Source organism: Aedes aegypti, chromosome 2 (genome assembly GCF_002204515.2).
Source record: "Aedes aegypti strain LVP_AGWG chromosome 2, AaegL5.0 Primary Assembly, whole genome shotgun sequence".
In the NCBI taxonomy this organism is placed as follows: domain Eukaryota; kingdom Metazoa; phylum Arthropoda; class Insecta; order Diptera; family Culicidae; genus Aedes; species Aedes aegypti.
In genome coordinates this window covers 130,399,015-130,415,303 of record NC_035108.1, presented here as the reverse complement: position 1 = coordinate 130,415,303, position 16,289 = coordinate 130,399,015, and the positions used below count along the sequence as shown (strand labels likewise).

Here is a 16,289-nt window from a genome sequence, read left to right as displayed (position 1 = left end):
CATCTGCACCGGTCACTACGGTGTCGTGGGCAGCAAATCTAACCAGCAGGCTAGCCCATGATGCGAAACGAGACTTACAAATCCCTCAATCATCAACATTGTTGGGACAGACACTGTCGGCATTGCCCGCGCCAGTCCCACAGCTTCAGGCTTCTGGATCGGCGGTACATCAAGCAACAGTCTCGAGTGGGAGTATTTCAAGAACGACAATGCCAGCTGCATCAACTACATTCCCGATTGTTCCTCAAGTCACGACTTGGAAAGCACCTCTAATTGTGGAACCTGGTCCAGCGTTGCCATCGACGTCATTCCACAGGCATACGATTTTCCAGAATAACCAGTCTCAACAGCAATCTCACTCGACGCAAGGAGTTCAGGCATCGCAGTTCCCACCATGGCAGCCATATCAGACACAACCAGTTCAGTCACAACCACTATTGTGCAATGCGGCTCAGCACGAGGCACTTGAACCGTTCGTAGGTCAATATCAGCAGCAGATGGCAGCGAGACAGGTAGTTCCGAGAGAACTACCAGTCTTTTCGGGAAATCCAGAGGATTGGCCTATATTTGTTAGCAGTTATCGTAATTCTACATTGATGTGTGGTTATACAGATGCCGAAAATTTGATGCGTCTTCAAAAATGTTTGCGTGGAAATGCACTAGAGGTTGTGCGAAGCAATTTACTACTTCCATCGTCAGTACCACAAGTACTGGCCACATTAGAGACCCTATTCGGTAACCCAGAAAGGCTCATCCAATCGCTGCTAGCTAGAGTGCGAAACACACCTGCTCCCAACGCTGACAAACTTGAGACACTAATCAACTTTGGGATCGTTGTCCAAAACCTAGTAGGGCATTTAAAGGCTGCCAATCAACAAGCTCATCTTGCAAATCCTTCGTTACTACACGATTTGGTTGACAAGCTGCCTGCAAATATTCGCTTGGACTGGGCGCTCTACAAAAAGCAACTAGTAGGGGCCAACCTAGAAACGTTCAGCAACTACATGACTGCTATCATCTCAGCGGCAAGCGACGTGACACGTTTTGATGAGTTCGAACCTTCACAACCAGCCAGGATCGAAAGACAGAAATCAAGGGAGAAGTCGTTCGTGAACACTCACAATTCATTTGAAGAGTACAAACAAGTGAAAGGTCAGAAGGGGAACGACTGCACATTCAAAACTGTAGATACAGCAAAGCCTTGTTTCGTATGCGATAAATTAGGGCACAGGGTCAAAGAATGTTTTGAGTTCAAATCATTCTCCTTAAGCGAACGCTGGAAAACGGTTCAAACTCACAAATTATGTCATAAGTGTCTTGTACCGCACGGTAAGTGGCCGTGTCGAACATCCCGGTCATGCGATGTCAGCAGGTGTGCTGGGAATCACCATTCGCTTCTTCATCCCGGTATTCCGGAAACATCCGAAGTCGCGGTAATATCCCTACACCGTACACCAAAGAGTTTGACCATCTTTAGAATTATTCCTGTTATATTGTATGGGAATACAGCGCAAATCGATACATTTGCCTTTTTGGATGAAGGATCGGATTTAACGCTGATTGACGAAGAAATCGCAGATTTTCTTGGCGTCGAAGGAGAACGAAAAGGTCTCTGTTTGAAGTGGACGTCGAACATCACTAGAGATGAGGCCAATTCTAGACGGATCAATTTGGAAATAACTGGTGCAGGAGGTGGAAAGCGCCTACCTCTAGTAAATGTGCGTACGGTAGGTCGGCTAAACTTACCCCTTCAATCCTTGGACTATGTTCAGTTGGCAAAAAGATTTCCCCATCTACAGAAGCTGCCAATACGTAGTTACGAGAACGCTACGCCTAGGTTGTTGATAGGTTTGAGCAATTTGCAGCTAGCGGTGCCTTTGAAATGTCACGAAGGTCGCCAAAATGAACCTGTGGCAACCAAAACGAGACTGGGCTGGACAGTTTTCGGCAACATGGCAGAAACTAACGTGTCACATTCGTTCCATATGTGCGACTGTACGACCGACGAAAAACTCCATAATCTGGTCAAGGATTTTTTCGCAGCGGAAAATTCCGGAATAATGGGCGGACCTTTACCAGAAGGAAAAGATGATTTACGGGCAAAAGCGATTTTGAATGAAACAACAAGAAAATGTGCTGATGGGCACTACGAAACTGGCCTTTTATGGCGATACGACCAGTTTGAGTTCCCACCAAGCTATATGATGGCTGCCAGAAGATTTCAATGTTTAGAACGTCGTTTGCGTACAAATCCGGAATTGCGAGACAATCTAGACAAACAAATCATCGAATACCAAACGAAAGGCTACGCACATAAGGCCAGCAAGAAGGAGTTGGAAGCTGCGGATCCAAAGCGGGCATGGTATTTACCACTAGGCGTGGTTATTAACCCGAAGAAACCCGGAAAGGTGAGGATCATATGGGATGCGGCCGCTAAGGTTAACGGAATTTCTATCAACTCGATGCTTCTAAAAGGGCCGGATATGATGACTTCATTACCGTCAGTTCTCTTTCGATTCCGGGAGCGTAAATTTTGCATCACGGCCGACATCAAAGAGATGTATCATCAGGTCAAAATCTGCTCAGCTGATCGTTCTTCCCAACGATTTTTGTACCGTTCTAATCCAACGGACGAACTGCAGACCTATATAATGGACGTAGCCACTTTTGGCTCCACGTGTTCTCCATGTTCAGCACTACATGTTAAGAATTTAAACGCCGAAGAGTGGAGAGATGTGTACCCTAAGGCAGCATCTGCGATAGTAGACAATCATTATGTAGATGACTACTTAGATAGCCGGGACACAGAAGAGGAGTTGGCAAACTTAGCGATCGATGTTCGAACTGTACACGCCAAGGCGGGTTTCGATCTAAGGAATTGGCGCTCTAATTCAAAAAATGTTCTTCAACGCGTCGGACAGGAATCAGTAAACACGGAGAAGAAAATTGGTGAAGATAAGATAAATCAAACTGAGCGAGTCTTGGGAATGACCTGGATGCCTGAAGAAGACCTGTTCACATTCTCTGTAAATTTACCCGATGATCTGAAGAAAATTGCGTACGAAACTACAACAGTAACTAAGCGAGGCGTATTGAGGTTGCTGATGACTTTGTTTGACCCACATGGTTTGATCTCCAACTTCCTAATTCATGGAAAAATTATTGTACAAGATCTTTGGCGAGGCGGAGTAACCTGGGACGAACCAATTCCACAGGAGATCTACGCGCACTGGAAACGCTGGGTTAACCAAATTCCTGCTCTTCAGAATGTCCAGGTTCCACGATGTTACTTTTCATCTTACAACGTAGAAGACCTAGAAACTCTTGAACTCCACGTATTTGTTGACGCAAGTGAGTCGGCGTATGCGTGTGTCGCTTACTTCCGCATCATCGAGCAAGGCAAACCTCGTTGCGCATTTGTATGCTCCAAAGCCAAAGTTGCTCCTCTGAAACCCTTATCAATTCCACGATTAGAACTACAAGCAGGAGTCATAGGTAGTCGAATGGCTTCATCCATAAAGGACAATCACAGCCTCTCAATCAAACGCACCGTTTATCACAGCGATTCCAGTACACTATTATCGTGGATTAGATCGGACACTCGCAAGTACCGACAATATGTGGCAGTGCGAGTAGGAGAGATCCTGGAGAACACCAAAGTATCCGAATGGCGTTGGGTACCAACTAAACTAAATGTGGCTGACGAAGCGACGAAATGGACCAATAGACCAGCCATGGATCCAAATAGTAAGTGGTTTAAAGGACCAGAATTCTTATATTTGCCAGAAGACCACTGGCCTGCTCAAAGGGGATTGTCAACAGATACCACTGAGGATTTACGATCGATATGTATTCACCAAGAAATATTGCACTGCGCAGTTATAGACGTCTCAAGGTTCTCTAAATGGGAACGCTTGTTGAGGAGTGCAGCCTACGTGTTTCACTTTGTTGAAAACTGTCGCCTTCAAAGGGAAAACCGGAAACTCCAACTAGAGCAGATTGATTTTGAAAAAGCAGAACATGCCCTTTGGCGTTTAGCCCAACTTGACGAATATGCAGAGGAAATGGTGGAGTTAATGAGGAATTCAAAAGAAAACGCGAGACGACAGTTACGCTTCGATAAAACCAGTAAAATACGAAAACTTGCGCCATTCCTCGATGCATTTGGTGTGATAAGGATGGAAGGTCGAATTGAGGCTTCACCATTTGCATCATTCGATGCAAAGTACCCTGTTATTCTTCCCAAGGGGCACTACGTGACCAAGCTTTTGATTGACTGGTATCACCGGCGCTTCGGACATAGATTCAGTGAAACGGTAGTGAACGAGATAAGGCAAAAGTTCCACATTTCTAATCTGCGGACTCTGGTTCGTAGTGTAGCAAGGCGGTGCAATTTTTGCCTGGTACGGAAAGCAGAACCAAAAATTCCAAGAATGGCTCCTCTACCCGTAGCACGAGTGACTCCGTTTGAGCGGCCGTTCTCCAGAGTTGGAGTCGATTATTGTGGGCCCTTTGCAATAAAAGTTCTGCGAAGCAAAGTGAAGCGGTGGGTGGCGTTGTTCACTTGCCTAGCTACGCGGGCAGTACATTTGGAAGTGGTTGCGTCACTGTCTACAGAGTCCTGCAAGCTAGCTTTTCGGCGGTTCATCGATCGCAGAGGTGCCCCAGCCGAGATATATACGGACAACGGGACTAATTTTCAAGGAACGTGTCGAGAATTGGCGAAGCAACTAGCAAGAGTGAATGGCGGATTGGCAGAAACCTTTACAGACGCAAATACCAAGTGGTTCTTCATTCCACCAGCATCTCCGCACATGGGAGGAGTGTGGGAGCGTTTGGTGCGCTCGGTAAAGGCAGCGATGGCTGGTCTACGACATCTGCGAACTCCAACAGAAGAAGTATTTCAGACCTTATGTACAGAAGCTGAATCAATGATGAATTGTAGGCCTCTAACCTACATACCGTTAGAAACCTCGGATCAAGAAGCTCTCACCCCGAACCACTTCCTTCTGTTAAGTTCGTCGGGAGTGAAACAGTCCATCAAGCAACCTACGTGTGAAGGATCGGCACTTCGAAGTGATTGGAATCAATGTCAACTAATGCTCGATCGTTTCTGGACTAGATGGATCCGCGAATATTTACCCACTATCACACGCAGGACAAAATGGTTTGAGGACGTTCAACCGTTAGAAGAGGGCTCGCTGGTGTTCATAGTGAACGAAAACGAAAGAAATAGTTGGCTGAGAGGCAGAGTTGTGAAGTTGATTCCTGGAGCAGATGGAAGGATAAGGCAGGCTGACGTGCAGATTGCTGGAGGTGGAATTTTACGTCGAGCGGCTGCAAAGTTAGCTGTATTAGATGTTTTGGATAGCGGTAAACCTGCCGATATCGGGCAGCTTTACGGGTCGGGGGATGTTGGCACTGGCATCACTGACGGACGCATGACTGTGGGCGCAACGGACAGTGGCGACCTAGATACCCTTCATCGTGACGGATAGGTAGAAAAACACGAAGCGAACGTCAACTAGTATGACCAACAAATTTGATTGAGATTTCAGTAGAGGCATTCAGAATTATATTTTCTTCTCTTTTGTATACGATACAGTGTAAATTGAATTCGATTATTCTAAATTATCTTGTGAAGAATTGTAAGTACGATTGATTTAAATTGAACTATGAATTTATTTCGTTATTAATATTACAGATACCTGTGTGGTTAACGAAGCTTTATATTCTTATAAAATACCCAAATTTTGTACTCGCTATCCGTAAGTTTTTTATGAAGTAATTCAATCAATAATGAACTTAGAATTTGCTAAACCAGCCTTAAACATTCATTCAGATTGCAGTACGATTGTAATTCACCGTTGAGGTCAAGAGGAGTAGTTTGCAGACTAAAAGTCACCGAAATTGTAAGCCAATGAAACTTAGAAATTTGTAAACAATTAACCTAATGATCTCTACCATTTGTAGCTTAAAAGCAACATTCTACAATAAATTGTTCGCTGAAGAATCGAAGACTTATTTCCTCTAACGGTGGTAACACCAACTGTTAAAATAAACATTGAACAAATAGTATTTATAAAAATTATGACTAAAGTGATGGAACTTATGTTGATATGTTGTTGTAGTAGTTTAATGGCAAAAATGTCAATTAATGAGCCTGCAGCTCTGCTTTTCCTTATTCATGTTCGAGAGGACTTCCAGTGAATTGATATGGGAGTGGAAATATTAGCTAGCAAAGTAGCGCTGGAAAGCAATGACTCAGTACAACTTTAATTAGGTATTCTAATAAAGTTCAGACAATTCCGGAATTTTGTGTTTTTGAGTCGGGATTGATTTTTAAATTCTTGATGAAAGAAATATTTTTAAGATCGATAAATTTGCCATAGGTTTGCTTTAAATAAATTACCAAATGAACTCCAATGATTTCTTCAGAAGTTCATTTTGTGATTTTCACGGATTTCCTAGCGATTTCGTTTTACACCTTCCAGTATTCAACGTAGATTTTTTCTAAGGGTAACCATAGAAGTTGCCTCAGAGATTCAATAATAAGTTCCTTCAAAAATTATTTCACATTTTTTTCAAGAAAATCATAAGTGCCCAAGCAATATATTCAATGATTTTAGCATGATTTTCTTAAAACTATCATCAAGATTCTCGTTTACAACATCTTCGAGATATTGACTATTATTTTCTCCAGGGATTTTCTAGAATTTCCTTCAAAATTATCGTGCAGATTTCAATCAGAGAATTCCTCCAGGAGTTACTCTAGTGGTGGTTGCTAAGATTCTTTCAAGATTTATTCTAGAAATTTCCCAAAGATATCTTCCCAAAGTTCCCAAGTTTGAAAATAACCCTTCATAAACTCCTACAAAGTTCTCTAAAAGAACTCTTGGGCACGAAGGATTTCGTAAATGAATTGCTATGATGATTGGAATTACTAGAATATTTACTATAGTATTAGCTGTAGAGTGGAACTTCAGATGAACTTTTGAAGAAGCCACGAAGATTTAACTTGACGAAATGAACGAGATTGTTTTTTGGCAGAACTGCAGGAGTAATTTCGCATAAAATGTTGGAAACATCTTAAGAGAAATTTCTGAAAGTGCTCCATGAGGAATCCTAGGTAAAATTTGAAGAGGAATTCCTGTCAGAGTATTGATTATAAATCCTCAGATAATCCCATGAGAAATTTTAGGAGCAATTCCTATAATAATACTGAAAGAGTAACTGGAGGGACTGGCTTAGGAATACTTGAAGATCTTTCTGTAAAAATCCCCAAATGAATTTCTTCAAGAACCGTAGAATGATTTTTTTTAAGATAACTCCTGTAGGTAACATTAGAAGATCTTCCTTAGTTGCAACTGGGAAATCAAAATAGTCAAGAAAAACGTTGTAGTGCTCATGGGTTTCCTGGAGCAAATTACAAAAAATATCCTCTAACCATCTTTTGAAACAACGCTGGAAGGTTTTTTATGAGACTTGGTGGTGGAATCAATGGAGACATTTCTGAAGGAGATCTCAGAAGTATGCCTGAAGAGATCTTTGCATAAATCACTAGAAGAATTCCTTAAGTTTTTCCTCGAGGAATCTGAACAGATATTCCTGAAGAACCAAAAATCTCGTGATATTCTCTGAAGGTATATCTAGAACCTCTTCAAGCAAGAGTCACTGCAAACATAATAAAGAAAAAGTGACTTTAAAGACAATTTTGCTTAAAATAGAGACTCTCAAGATCTACCGTTCAAAATAGAGACTTTCATCAAATAAAAACTAAACTTTTAAAATGAGATCTACTACCAGTTTTGGATGTGTACAAACAATGTCCCGAAGATGATAACTAATTCATTTTTTCAATTATAATTGAATTGAAAATCGACTAGTTTAAGAATATGATCTTTAAAATACCTCCAAAACAATTCCAGATACCCGCTACTTCACGCTACTGAGATGAATTGAAACTGCCTGCTACAATATCGGAATTCGAGTTTCTTTGGGTAAATCCATTCCAAATTAAAAGATTCGAACCGCTACCCGATGGGAGAAATTTAGCTTGTGAATGAGCATTATTAAAAATTACCTGATGGTTATGATTCTTAAGCAAGCGATCGTTATCTGAAAAGTGAGCATTGTTGGAGATTCTGCCGGAACGAAAGACGTAACTAGCCTACGCGAAGGGCAATCCCAAAAGTTACACTTATGGTTGCCCCTGCAATTTGCGCATACGAACTCTTTGGTATAATCCTTCACAGGACAGACGTCCTTAGCGTGAGAAGAACCACCGCAAATCATGCATTTAGCATCCATGTGGCAATGTTTAGTACCATAATCCCACTTTTGGCACCAACAACATTGACTGGGCTTCTGGAAATTTCATTCATGGTTCCCATGTCACACGGACATCTAACATAAGCCTTGCTTTTTCTATTGTTGAGTAAACTAAATAATATTCTTGAGAAATGACTTTCTGTAGAATGCCAGATTGGGTTCTTTTTTTTTATAATGACCATTTGGGCTTGGGAAAATCCAAGTAAATCGTTTATTCCATTCTTGATCTCTTCAGGTATAGTCACTCAGTTTTGTCGTCATAAGTGAAAAAATGTGCTTCTTCTCTACAGGATGTTTAAGAAGATGTTCATGATCTTTAAGAGTTTCCGGAAAAACGCGACTGTCTCATGAAAATTTTGTGAATAAAATTTATAATCAAACATTTATTCGTGGGTTGTTATGATACATTTTAATCGAAAATATTTGTTTTTGCTTGTAATGTTTCTTTTCTATTGTCAATATTGTAGAATACATTTATTAACTTGATGATTGCATGGAAAGTTATCAATTTTCATCGTAGTTAACCAATATTCCAACACCTTTCAGCTTAAAAAGAAGAATCCAAACTTCCATCGTCCCGTGTTCAGCTAACACCCATTTTAGTTTTCCCATAGCTACATGTCGGTATCGTTGCGGTTGTACCAACAACTCGTAAACAATTCCATTTCCAGTTTGGAAAGACGTAATCAGATATGTATAGGGAACCACCATGTTCAATAGCATGATTATAAGCGAGCCTCTGCTACAACGGGTGAGGCCTGCCGAGCAAGCTTAGGAGAATCAAACACGTCAATTGAACGATGTGGTCTGTGGATACTGAACGACCGGTCAAGCCTCCCCATCGCCATCGATTGAGTCATGACGAAAGAAGCTGCTGCTGATTTTGGAGAAAGCGAGACCCGGTGGTGATTTTGCATGCTGCCTGGCTTTGTTGAATTGAGATAAACAACCGCAATCGCTGACTGGTGAGCTACGTTTCTCGATTGTTGTGGTCAGGAAAGGAGCAACTTGCAGAGCTCTGCCATTACCTAACTGAACGTGTTGAAGCCTATGGTCAACTATCGTTTCAATAGACGGAAGTGCGATCCTTTATCGAAATCATATAAGTTCAGTGAACTTTGCTACCGAAAACATTCGAATATCACTAGATTTTCGTCAATTCACATAACGCTTTTTTCGAAGTGATAGGAATTTTTCGGATATGACGTGTCAACGTCTTATGGAAACCGGTTAGAGCTGATGTCTCTTAAGAGGCATTTCCAAAATGAGAAAGACAGACACCTATCACCTTCAAATATTTAATTGAATTCATTCATGGTTGCTCAATTTCAAGTCGGGTAGGCATTCATGACTGTTAAACCATAATTACTTAATACGCTTGATGCATCGTTTACTTCAAATCAAACCACCCACATATCATCTGCACAACACTGGCTCCTCCCGCGAGAAGCACAGTGTCAAAATACGAAAGTGAAACATCCGCGTGTATGTGTGTGTGCATGTGTGCCTACCCAGCCAGACATAATGACGGATGCTGGAAATTTGGAATTCTTTCGAAAACGAAATGCGGACCTTATGCAGCAGCTATAATTTATGTTTATCTGCTTCGTTTGCAATCAGACAGACAGACGGACGGCCCCTCGGAATCATCGGAGAGCAGATGCTCAGCTCGGAGATAACTCGTGCCAATCGCGTGCGTCGCGGGAAACCGTGGAGAAAGCTGCGTTGGTTAATTAATTTTCGCGTGCTGTTTGTTTTATGACAAACGCAATGGGGTGGCAAACAGGGTGTCATTTAGACGGTAGAAAGTTGTAAAAGTCAAATTTGCTTTGAGTTGTTGTTCAAAATACTTAGCCATATGTAACACTTAACCTAAGTGTTACAATACTAGACGTAAGTCGAGTATAGTACACGATACTAAAGACAGTTTTACAGTTGAGATGTAGACCGATATAAATCCGAACAATACTAAGATGTTGTATAATATCATTGTGAATTAACATGCACAAATGTAAAACAAATATTCCCTTCTTCTTCTTCTTCTTCTTCTTCTTCTTCTTCTTCTTCTTCTTCTTCTTCTTCTTCTTCTTCTTCTTCTTCTTCTTCTTCTTGGTTTTCTGTCCTCAGTGGGACAGAGCCTGCTTTTCAGCTTAGTGTTCTTAAGAGCACTTCCACAATTTATTGACTGAGAGCTTTCTTTGCCAAAGTTGCCATTTTCGCATTCGTATATCGTGTGGCAGGTACGATGATACTATATGCCCAGGGAAGTAAAGGGAATTCCCATTACGAAAAGATCCTGGACCGCCCAGATTACGAAAAGATCCTGGACGAACCCAGACACCTTTATCATGGCTTTGCTTTGTAGCCGCGGACTCTTACCACTCGTCTAAGGAAGGCTCCATATTCCTTTTTTAATTGGAGAAAATTGATCAAATACTCGAACCCAAGGCATCTGAGACATTTCACTTCTGTCCTCGCGCCCTTTATCGCTATTGTAAGAAGGGCCGTCAGCTTTCAGTGATTGGTCATCCATAATATGTTTTCTTCGGACAAAAGCAAACATTACACAACCATCCATTTTTTTGCAGTAGCAGAAAAAGCAGACCTCCAGGCAATGCCGGTTTTTGATTGGTTTCTTGTGTCATTTCAAGCTTCGAAAATGCTCCGTGCAAGGGCACACGAATGTTGAATGTTTTTGACAGCACACATCCCATCGTTCGATGGAATTATGTTGCAGCGGGAGAGGGAAATGCCGCGATCAACTTGAGCTAATGTTACGCAAGACGACCACCAGAAATTTTACACTGCCAAACACTGCCACCATTTCAGATTGAATGAATTTTGCATGCCGGCACAAGCTGTCTCGGAATGACGGCACTAGCTGCCGTCGTATTGCCGTGCGATTAAAGTTTAGCGTGTTATTATTCCGTTTTGTTACTACCAGAAGTGCGAACCAAAATATAAACTTTTGCATTCATCGGTTCGTTAGTGCTCTATAATGGTACGATGCGGATGACCAACCACTGGGCACACAGTGGTTCGAGGGAGGCAAAAACCTCAAAAAATGGAAGCAGTTTACTCTTTGGGTAGACCATTGATATGATTTTCCATGAACATATTTGTGGTCAAAGATTCAACAGCTATTCATGAATTCAAAAAGTGCTAAAACAATGGTAATTGATACATAATGTACACCTGAAAAAAAAACTCATACAAAATTAATGATTTCAATTAGGCTGATACAAATATTAATTTTCTTTTATGTCACCCCCCCCCCCCTTCAAAAATCCGAAAATTTTGAAGGGGAGAAAAAAAAAGGATTCTTCATTTTTTTTACATCAGTTAGATTGTTTTAAATTTTTAGAGTAAAAACCAGGTAAAATAATGATCCAGATGACGATAGGAAAAAGTTTAACAACTATCATTAAAAATAAAAATTCGAAAAAATAACTTTTTTTTCATTTTTATTTTGTTGTTCCTTATTTATTTTTATCCCCCCCTCGTACCTTCCAAGTGGTCTCGGACATAAAAGATAATTAATATTTGTATCAGCCTTAGTAAATTAAAACCATGATACACTCCCGTACAAAAGTTTGGGGACCTCCAAAAAATCATACAAAAGTATCTAGACTAGTTAAAGCCTTCTATGGCTCATTCGAAAGCCAATAATCTTATCTTACTTTGCTTTTATGAATTGTCTTTGAAAAATTTGAAAAAAAAAACTTTTTATGAATTGTTTATACAAAGCTGTTTCTTTAAGTCGAGGCATTTTTCGAAAATTACACAAAATTACATAACGCTTCTAGTTTTAAGATATTGGCTGTTGAAAATGCAGTATTTCTCGAAGACTTATTCAAACAGACTCAAGTAAGAAAAGTTAACAAACTTACTTTATCATTCCTGCGTGTTTCGCAGACGAAATTCTACTCGTTCCGCTGTAAACCAACTCGATTTTTCACTTTTAGAACGTTTTATTTCCGGATTTACAAAGCAACGAAAGTAAGATTCTCCACTTTCGTAACCTAACCACTACTTTCGCCGCTCCGTTGTATGGGACACAAAGTGACTTAACCACGAATCAAAACAAAACACTACTTGAGTCGATTTTACACTGGTGCAAAAACGTCGTAAGTAATTGATTGAAACGGCTTATCATTTTGTCATGCAATTTTTGTGGGAAATGATAGGAACTGTTTTAACGCGAGCTGATTGCATGCAAAGTTTAAGCGATGTACACGGTAAAAGGATTCATTTTAAAACAGTTTTAGAAAAAAAGTTGTGATTCTTCTTAATTAACTTTGTCTAAACTGTATGAAAGTTACTTCCGTCGATTTGAAAAAGTAATCGAGATTTATTGAATTCAGTCAATTTGCATAAAAGTTTACCGCTTGTATGACGAAAATAAATCTTCGAGCTGTTTAGTGGAATACCTATAAGTAAATGCAAAACCAAAACTAGTACTATACTATTTAATTTCACTAATGTTTGTATATTTTGACATATACGCGTATTTCGATCTGTAAGGCCGTCGTCAGTGTCATGTACTAGACTCGACTCGACAAGCAAAAGTTGAACCCAAAGTTCATAACACGAATCCTCAAACGGTTCGAGTGAGAGTGACCCGTCCGAACAAAACAGGCCTCGCGGAGTTGTCATGGCACTTTTTTTTCATGGAATTTTCCTCCGTTGTGTTTTGTGTCACATCTCCCTCGCTTATTTTTTTGCTGCCTCTCTGCTTGACATTTTTTCGCTCCCTGCTCTAGAGCATGCTACCGAACTCTGGTGAGCTGTACTCATACTCACATTCATGACATCAAAAATGATTCAGTAGTGAAACCTAATGGAAATCTGTCAACGTCAACAATTTCAAATTCTTCATACAGGGTGTCCGTATATTACCCGTACAAAATTTTTTAGCATTATTCTATGGATTGTACCCCATTTGGCATGAAGTCGTTTGACATAAGGCCGTTTGGCTTAAGATCATTTGACATAGTAATCGTTTGGCATAACGAGTGATTTAAAATGGGCAAACGTCACAAACAGTTATTGATTTTTTCAGCACCTTTGAAAATTGACAAACTGATTTGTTTCTTCAATATCGGCCTTTTTTTTAGGCTTTTAACAGAGATTGGCATGACCGAGCACATAGCAAAAATTGCTGACTAGTTCTCAGCAGACTAGAGCATAAGGCAGTGACAACAAATGCCGAACGAAATTTAGGTTCAGGTTTTATTTTGCTCATCTTAATCTGATAGATGTAGCAAACTCGTACGCTCACAACAATTATGAATCAGCATTCGAGGGTCTTTGTCTTTGTCTACGTCGCTGAGAGAGTGGAGAGGAACGGTGGCACTAGCGAAATGCACATTTTTCATTGGTCAGATCTTGTTTACTGCGAAGCTCTGCAAACACATCAGCTGGCTTTGATGAGTGAATTTGACGGATAGCGCCGGCATTTTTTGTCGCATAGGATTCATCGAATGTAGCGCGGTTGTTGCACCATGGCCAGATTGATTTCTAGAGCGCCTGCGCGGAAATTATTTGTTTCTGTTACTTATATGTTGATATGATAGTTCCGGTGCTAGGGGACTTCCTGAAAATCCACTGAGATTCTTTCGAGAATCCTTCTGAAATTAATATATGCAGTTATATCTCTGCTCTTCCAAAAATCGATCAGGGAATTCCTCTTGAATTATTCTTCGATTAAATCTCCCTGGAATTCTGCTGAAATCGTTCCAGAAATTATTCAAGGATTCTTAAAAAAACTCATCGGGTTTCTTCTGGAAATCCATCCGAAATTATATAAATCACTTTGATATTTTCTCAAAAATCCTTCAGTAGTTCTTCAGTGAAATGCCATGGGAATTCTTTGAATATTCATCTGAGATTTCTTCGTAAACATGTCTTGGATTATTCCGATTGATATGGGATTCTCTCGTAAATCTGTCTGAGACATAAATAAAAACATTTTTCAATTTTTTTGAATTCTTACGGATATTTCCCTGGGACTTTTTCGTAAATCCCTATGGATTTTTTCTAGAAGTCCCTGTGGAATAATTTTGAAAATCCTGTTGTAAAACTTCCAGATATCTTTCGGGGATTTATTTGGAAAACTTTTTTATGGAAATCTATCCAAATTTTTATTGGAAAATTTCTCTGGAATTCATCCAACAATTCCTCTGAAATTGTTTAGAAATTCTCCTGGTACTTTTAAAGAAATTCTACTTCAATTCTTACGGAAATCCTACTTTATTGTTTTCAGAAAACTTCCTGGGATAATTTCGAATATTTGTTTGAAATTTTCCCGGAAATGTCTCCGTGGTTTTTTTTCTAAGATCCTTTGGAAAAACTTTCTAAAATTCTGGAACAATCTCTCTGTGATCCTTCTGGAAATTCATCGGGAAGTGTTCCTGATTTCTCTCATACAAATACTCCCATATAAAGTGACAGTTTTATTTGCACTTGGTTTTTCATTGTTTCCCGGTGTATTTCTAAAACATGACAAAAACATTTTAAATATGTAAGTAAAGCAAACATTTTATAATATTCACCATTTGTATAGAAGTTTGAGGTTTGAATTGCATTTTAGGCTAGATCGAACTACTGTGCAGGGAAGCGGCCTGGTTTCCTTAAAATTCATAAAGCACACCGGTCGTCGTTCAAGTGGCAGCGTAGCGCGTCGTCTTCTTCGGCAGTCATTGAACCCGCGCAAGTTTGTTTCTTTCCAACAGCTCAACGTGATTTTCGGACGATTCGCTCCGCTGCCAAATCACAGGCGAACGAAATTTCCAATAGAGTTAATTTAACGCTTATTTAAATTGCTTCACTGAGCATAGATTGCGTTGCTGGTTTCGGCAAATCACACCAACAACAATCGAATGCAGTAACAAACATAAATGCACCCAATCCTGGGCATCAGATGGACCGACGCGAGCTGAATTGTGCAACTAGCAGCACGCTACCCGAGCAGGAACTAATAACTCGTTTTCATCTATGCAAACTGTTTTTTGGTATTATAACATATTTAGATACTGTTCAATAGTCCTGAGGTAATCGTTAGCCTTTAGACTTTTTGAAGAATTGGACTGCTGTTGAAAAATTTGACTTCTATATGAAATTCCTTCATATAATACCTGATTTAATTATCAGTTTGCTGTTTGTAGAATACGCATGATATATTATTTGAGGTATTTAACCCGTATAGGCCTGAGTGAAAGCAAAAATACTAAAACCATTACCACTCAGCGAATACTTAACGGATTCAAATAAGTTTTTGTCAGTATACTGGCCCACATATCTAGTTTCTAGAAGTGGCCAGAGGAACTCGAAAATACTCCTATAGCCGGAGTTATTGCGGTGGGTTACTGGGTCAAGTCGGGTAAAAAAGGCGATTTTTTGGTACATGCCAAGTTATATTTATTTATTTCCAATGGCAATCATTTTAATTTGCATAAATCATTAAGATCTGATATTCAACATTAAAAAATAATAGTTTTGCACCGTTTAGAGTGTACCAGAAGCGGCCACTCGGACTTGATGTCCTAAAGAACCGGCTCTATATTTGTTAGGTACTAAACCGTTTCAAATCTCTAAAAGTATAGATCGAACATAAAAGTTCACAAAAATGCGTCATGAGCTTGACACAGATGTTAAGATACAAATTCTGAACTTTATCATTAATTTCAGCCATCCCGGCATCCCAAAAATGGTCATTTGTAGGATCAATCAAATGCAGTGAACATAATTATTCAATTTAATTGATTATCAGAAGGTTTACGCTGATGCATTTTTGTTAAAACTCTTTGATATAATGGCCAAATTATAGCCGATTCTGGAAATTATCTATGACTTGAAATTTGCCTACCTCCAGGGGCACAGAAGCACAGAACTCTTGTCACTCGACCTGACCCAGTGATCCACCGCAATAACTCCGGCCATATGAACATTTCAGATAT

The 16,289-nt window shown here is 40.0% G+C and overlaps 1 protein-coding gene across 8 annotated transcripts in view; it reads right to left on the bottom strand.

Moving 5' to 3' along the window:
- Nucleotides 1-16,289, bottom strand: part of LOC5564736 (filamin-B) — a 179,042-nt gene that overhangs the window by 56,012 nt on the left and 106,741 nt on the right. The window lies entirely within an intron of this gene.